This window comes from Theropithecus gelada, chromosome 1 (assembly GCF_003255815.1).
Source record: "Theropithecus gelada isolate Dixy chromosome 1, Tgel_1.0, whole genome shotgun sequence".
NCBI lineage: Eukaryota > Metazoa > Chordata > Mammalia > Primates > Cercopithecidae > Theropithecus > Theropithecus gelada.
In genome coordinates, this window is record NC_037668.1 from 136,415,119 (window position 1) to 136,422,373 (window position 7,255).

Consider the following 7,255-nt stretch of genomic DNA (forward strand, 5'->3'; position numbering starts at 1 on the left):
ATCTAAGCAGTTTCTCAGAAAGCTTCTTTCCAGATTTCATCTGAGGATATTTCCTTTTTCACCATAGCCCTCCAATGGCTTCCAAATATCACCTTGCAAATTCCACAAGAACAGTCTTAGCGAAAGGCTTCTTGAGGGAAAAGCTGTAACACTGTGAGATGATTTCACAGAACACGAAGAAGTTTCTCAGACAGCTTCTTTCTCTTTGTTATCGGAGGATATTTCCCTTGGCCCTATAGTCTTCAAAGGGATCCGAAATATCACTTCTCAGATTCCACAGAAATGAGGCTAGCAAACAGATCTACGAAATACAGCTGTAATTCTGTAAGTGGAAGTCACACATCACAAAGCAGTTTCTGAGAAAGCCTTTTTCCAGTTTTTCCCTGAGGATATTTTCTTTTTCACCATAGCCCTCTATGGGCTTCGAAATATCACTTTGCAAATTTCACAAGAAGAGGCTTAGCGAACGGATTCTTGAGGGGAAAGCTCTATTTCTGTGAGATGAATTAACAGAACACTGAGGAGTTTCTCAGAAAACTTCTTTCCAGTTTTCATCTGAGAATATTTCCTTTTGCACCATAGTCCACCATGGGCTTCCAAATATACCTTTGCAAATTCCACAAGAACTGTCTTAGCGAGATTCTTCTTGGGTGGAGAGCTCTAACTCTGTGAGAAAATTTCACAGAACAAAAAGAAGATTCTCAGAAAGGTTCTTTCTCTTTGCTCTCGGAGGATATTTCCTTTGGCCCTAAAGTCTTCCAAGGATTCCGAAAAATCAGTTCTCAGATTCCACAGAATTAAGGCTAGTAAACAGCTCCACGAAATACAGCTGTAACTCTGTGAGTGGAAGTCACAGTTCACAAAGCAGTTTCCCAGAAAGCTTCTTTCCAGTTTTTCTCTGAGGATATTTTCATTTTCACCATAACCCTCTACAGGCTTCCAAATATCACTTTGCAAATTCCCCAACAATAGGCTTAGCGAACGGCTTCTTGCTGGAGAGCTGTAACTCTGTGAGATGAATTCACAGAAGACTAAGTAGTTTCTCAGAAAGCCTCTTTCCAGGTTTCATCTGAGGATATTTCCTTTTTCACCATATCCCTCTATGGGCTTCCAAATATCACTTTGCAAATTCCATAAGAAAAGTCTTAGCTAAAGGCTTCTAGAGGGGAAAGTTGTAACTCTGTGAGATGATTTCACAGAACACAGAGAAGTTTCTCAGAAAGCTTCCTTGTCTTTGTTATCAGAGGATATTTCCTTTGGCCCTATAGTCTTCAAACGGTTCCGAAATATCAGTTCTCAGATTCCACAGAAATAAGGCTAGCAAACACCTCCACGAAATTCAGCTGTAACTCTGAGTGGAAGTCACACATTACAAAGCAGTTTCTCAGCAAGCTTCTTTCCATTTTTTCTCTGAGGATATTTTCTTTTTCCCCATAGCCCTTTATGGGCTTCCAAATATCACTTTGCAAATTCCACAAGAACAGGCTTAGCGAACGGCTTCTTGAGGGGAAAGCTCTAACACTGTGAGATCAATTAAGAGAACACTAAGCAGTTTCTCAGAAAGCCTCTTTTCAGATTTCATCGGAGGATATTTCCTTTTTCACCATAGCCCTCCATGGGCTTAAAATATCACTTTGCAAATTCCACAAGAACAGTCTTAGCGAAGGGCTTATTGAGGGAAATGCTGTAATACTGTGAAATGATTTCAAAGAACACAATGAAGTTTCTCAGAAAGCTTCTTTCTCTATGTTATCGGAGGATATATACCTTGGCCCTATAGTCTTCAAAGGGATCCAAAATATCCATTATCAGATTCCAAAGAAATAAGGCTAGCAAACAGATCCACGCAATACAGTTGAAACTCTGTGAGTGGAAGTCACACATTACAAAGCAGTTTCTCAGCAAGCTTCTTTCCAGATTTCATCTGAGGATATTTCCTTTTTCACCATAGCCCTCCATGGGCTTAAAATATCACTTTGCAAATTCCACAAGAACAGTCTTAAGGAAAGGCTTCTTGAGGGGAAAGTTGTAACTCTGTGAGATGATTTAGCAGAACACAAAGTAGTTTCTCAGAAAGCTTCTTTTCTTTATTATCGGACGATATTTCCTTTGGCCTTATAGTCTTCAAAGGAATCCGAAATATCAGCTCTCAGATTCCACAGAAATAAAGCTAGCAAACAGATCCATGAAATAGAGCTGTAACTCTGTGAGTGGAAGTCTCACATCACTAAGTAGTTTCTCAGAAAGCCTCTCTCCAGTTTTTCTCAGAGGATATTTTCTTTTTCACCATAGCCCTCTACGGGCTTCCAAATATTACTTTGCAAATTCCACAAGAACAGGCTTAATGAACGGCTTCTTGAGGGGAAGGCTGTAACTCTGTGAGACGAATTAACAAAACACTAAGCAGTTTCTCATAAAGCTTCTTTCCACTTTTCATCTGAAGATATTTCCTTTTTCACCATAGCACTCCATGGGCTTCCAAATATCACATTGCAAATTCCAGAGTAACAGTCTTAGCGAAAGGCTTCTTGAGGGGAAAGCTATAACTCTACTAGATGATTTCACAGAACACAGAGAAGTTTCTCAGAAAGCTTCTTTCTCTTTCTTATAGGAGGATATTCCCTTTGGCCCTATAGTCTTCAAAGGGATCCGAAATATCATTTCTCAGATTCCACAGAAATAAGGCTAATAAACAGCTCCACGAAATACAACTGTAACTCTCTGTGTGGAAGTCACACATCACAAAGCAGTTTCTCAGAAAATTTCTTTACAGATTTCTCTGAGTATATTTTCTTTTTCACCATAGCCCTCTATTGGCTACCAAATATCACATTGCAAATTCCACAACAACAGGCTTAGCGAACGGCTTCTTGTAGGGAAAGCTGTAACTCAGTGAGATGAATTAACAGAACACTAAACAGTTTCTCAGAAAGCTTCTTTCTCTTTTTTATCGGAGGATATTTCCTTTGGCCCTGTAGTCTCCAAAGGGATCTGATTTATCAGTTCTGAGATTCCACAGAAATAAGGCTAGCAAACAGATCCACGAAATACAGCTGTAACTCCGTGAGTGGAAGTCACACTTCACAAAGCAGTTTCCCAGAAAGCTTCTTTCCAGTTTTTCTCTGAGGATATTTTCTTTTTCACCATAACCCTCTACAGGCTTCCAAATATCACTTTGCAAATTCCCCAACAATAGGCTTAGCGAACGGCTTCTTGAGGGGAAATCTTTAACTCTGTGAGATGAATTCACAGAAGACTAAGTAGTTTCTCAGAAAGCTTCTTTCCACTTTTCATCTGAGGATATTTCCTTTTTCACCATAGCCCTCCATGGGCTTCCAAATATCACTTTGCAAATTCCACAAGAAATGTCTTAGCGAAGGGCTTCTTGAGTGGAAAGCTGTAACTCTATGAGATCAATTAACAGAACACTAAGCAGTTTTGCAGAAAGCTTCTTTCCAAATTTCATCTGAGGATATTTGCTTTTTCACCATAGCCTTCCAATGGCTTCCAAATATCACCTTGCAAATTCCACAAGAACAGTCTTAGTGAAAGACTTCTTGAGGGGAAAGCTCTAACTCTGTGCGATTATTTCAGAGAACACAAAGAAGTTTCTCAGAAAGCTTTTTTCTCCTAGTTATCGGAGAATATTTCCTTTGGCCCTATAGTCTTCAAAGGGATCCGAAATATCCCTTTTCAGATTCCACAGAAAAAAGGCTCTCAAACAGATGCAAGAAATACAGCTGTAAGTCTGTGAGTTCAAGTCACACATCACAAAGCAGTTACTCAGAAAGCTACTTTCCAGTTTTTCTCTGAGGATATTTTCTTTTTCACCATAGCCCTCTATGGGCTTCCAAATATCACTTTGCAAATTCCACAAGAACAGGCTTACCGAACGGCTTCTTGAGGGGAAACCTGTAACTCTGTGAGATGAATTAACAGAACACTAAGCAATTTCTCAGAAAGCTTCTTTCCAGTTTTCATCTGAGGATATTTCCTTTTTCACCATAGCCCTCCATGGGCTTCCAAATATCACTTTGCAAATTCCACAAGTACAGTCTTAGCGAAAGACCTCTTGAGGGGAAAGCTATAACTCTGTGAGATGATTTCACAGAACACAAAGAAGTTTCTCTTAGAAAGCTTCTTTCTCTTTGTTATCGGAGGATTTTTCCTTTGGCCCTATAAACTTCAAAGGGATCCAAAATATCAGTTCTCAGATTCCACAGAAATAAGGCTAGCAAACAGATCCACGAAATACACCTGTAACTCTCTGAGTGGAAATCACACATCACAAAGCAGTTTCTCAGAAAACTTCTTTCCATTGTTTATCTGAGGATATTTTCTTTTTCACCTTAGTCGTCTATGGGCTTCCAAATATCACTTTGCAAATTCCACAGGAACAGTTTTAGCGAACGGCTTGTTGAGGAGAAAGCTGTAACTCTGTGAGATGAATTAACGGAACACAAAGCAGTTTCTCAGAAAGATTCTTTCCAGTTCTTATCTGAGGATATTTCCTTTTTCACCATATCCCTCGATGGGCTTCCAAATATCAGTCGGCAAATTCCACAAGAACTGTCTTAGCGAAAGGATTCTTGAGGGGAAAGATGTAACTCTGAGAGATGAATTCATAAATCACAAAGAAGTTTCTCAAAAAGCTTCCTTCTCACTTTTATGGGAGGATATTTCTATTGTCCCTATAGTCTTCAAAGGGATCCGAAATAGCAGTTCTCAGATTGCACACAAATAAGGCTAGCCAACAGCTCCACGAAATACCGCTGTAACTCAGTGAGTGAAAGTCACACATCACAAAGCAGTTTCTCAGAAAGCTTCTTTCCAGTTTTTATCTAAGGATATTTTCTTTTTCACCATAGCCCTCCATGGGCTTCAAAATATCAGTTGGCAAATTCCACAAGAACAGTCTTAGAGAAAGGCTTCTTGAGGGGACGCTGTAACTCTGTGAGATGAATTCCCAGATCACAAAGAAGTTTCTCAGAAGGATTCTTTCTCACTTTTATGGGAGGATATTTCTTTTGGCCCTTTAGTCTTCAAAGGGATCCGAAATATCAGTTCTCAGATTCCACAGAAATAAGGCTAGCAAACAGCTCCACGAAATACAGCTGTAACTCAGTGAGTGGAAGTCATACATCACCAAGCAGTTTCTCAGAACGTTTCCTTCCAGTTTTTATCTGAGGATATTTTCTTTTTCACCATAGTTCTCTATGGGCTTCCAAATATCACTTTGCAAATTCCACAAAACTAGTCTCTTTGAACGGCATCTTGAGTGGAAAGCTGTAAGTCTGTGAGATGAATTAACGGAACACCAAGCAGTTTCTCAGAAATCTTGTTTTCAGTTTTTATCTGAGGATATTTTCTTTTTCACCATAGTCCTCTATGTGCTTCCATATATCACTTGGCAAATTGCACAAGAAGAGTATTAGCCAACGGCTACCTGAGGGAAAAGGTGTAACTCTGTGAGATGAATTAACAGAAAACAAAGCAGTTTCTCAGGAAGCCTCTTTCCAGTTTTTATCTGAGAATATTTTCTTTTTCACCATAGCCCTCAATTGTCTTCCAAATATCAGTTGGCATATTACACAAGAACAGTCTTAGCGAAAGTCTTCCTGAGAGGAAAGCTGTAACTCTTTGAGATGAATTAACAGAACACAAAGTAGTTTCTCAGAAAGCTTCTTTGCAGTTTTTATCTGAGGATATTTTCTTTCTCATGATAGCCCTCCATGGGCTTCCAAATATCAATTAGCAAAATCCACAAGAACAGTCTTAGTGAAAGGCTTCTTGAGGGGAAAGCTGTAACTCTGTGAGATGAATTCACAGATCACAAAGAAGTTTCTCAGAAAGTTTCTTTCTCATTTTTTTCGGAGGATATTTCCTTTGGCACTATAGTCTTCAAAGGGATCCAAAATAACAGTTCTGAGATTCCACAGAAATAAGGCTAGCAAACAGCTCCATGAAATACAGCTGTAACTCAGTGAGTGGAAGTCACACATAACAAAGCACTTTCTCAGAAACCTTCTTTCCAGTGTTTATCTGAGGATATTTTCTTTTTCACCATGGTCCTCTATGTGCTTCCAAATATCACTTTGCAAATTGCACAAGAAGACTCTTAGCCAAGGGCTTCTTGAAGGGAAAGCTGTAACTCTGTGAGATGAATTAACAGAACACAAAGCAGTTTCTCAGAAGGCTTCTTTCCAGTTTTTATCAGAGAATATTTTCTTTTACACCATAACCCTCCATGGGCTTCCAAATATCAGTTGGCAAATTCCACAAGTACAGTCTTAGCGAAAGGCTTCTTGAGGGGAAAGCTGTAAATCAGTGAGATGAATTCACAGATCACAGAGAAGTTTCTATGAAAGATTCTTTCTCATTTTTATCGGAGGATATTTCCTTTGACCTTGTAGTCTTCAATGGGATCCGAAATAACAGTTCTCTGATTCCACAGCAATAAGGGTAGCAAACAGCTCCGTGAAAAACAGCTGTAACTCAGTGAGTGGAAGTCACCCATCACAAAGCTGTTTCTCAGAAAACTTCTTTCCAGGTTTTATCTGAGGATATTTTCTTTTTTCCCATAATCCTCCATGGTCTTAAAATATAAGTTGGCAAATTCCACAAGAACAGTCTTAGCGAAAGTCTTCTTGAGGGGAAGGCTGTAACTCTGTGTGATGAATTAACAGAACCCAAAGTAGTTTCTCAGAAAGCTTCTTTCCTGTTTTTATCTCAGAATATTTTCTTTTGCAACATAGCCCTCCCTGGGCTTCCAAATATCAATTGGCAAATTCCACAAGAACAGTCGTAGCGAAAGGCTTCTTGAGGGGAAAGCTGTAACTCTGTGAGATAAATTCACAGATCACAAAGAAGTTTCCCAAAAAGCTTCTGTCTCATTTTTATCGCAGGATATTTCCTTTGGCCCTGTAGTCTTCAAAGGGATTCGAAATAACAGTTCTCAGATTCCGCAGAAATAAAGCTAGCAAACAGATCCACGAAATACAGCTGTAACTCAGTGAGTGAAAGTCAGACATCACAAAGCAGTTTCTCAGAAAGCTTCTTTCCACTTTTTGGCTGAGTGTATTTTCTGTTTCACCATAGTCCTCTATGGGCTTCCAAATATCACTTTGCAAATTCCACAAGAACAGTCTTAGCGAACTACTTCTTACGGGGAATCCTGAAACTCTGTGAGACGAATTCACAGATCACAAAGGAGTTTCTCAGAAACCTTCTTTCTCATTTTTTCGGGAGCATATTT

At 39.3% G+C, this 7,255-nt stretch overlaps 1 pseudogene; it reads right to left on the reverse strand.

Moving 5' to 3' along the window:
- Positions 1-3,817: 3,817 nt before the first annotated feature.
- Positions 3,818-4,650, reverse strand: LOC112626916 (annotated as a pseudogene).
- Positions 4,651-7,255: the final 2,605 nt, after the last annotated feature.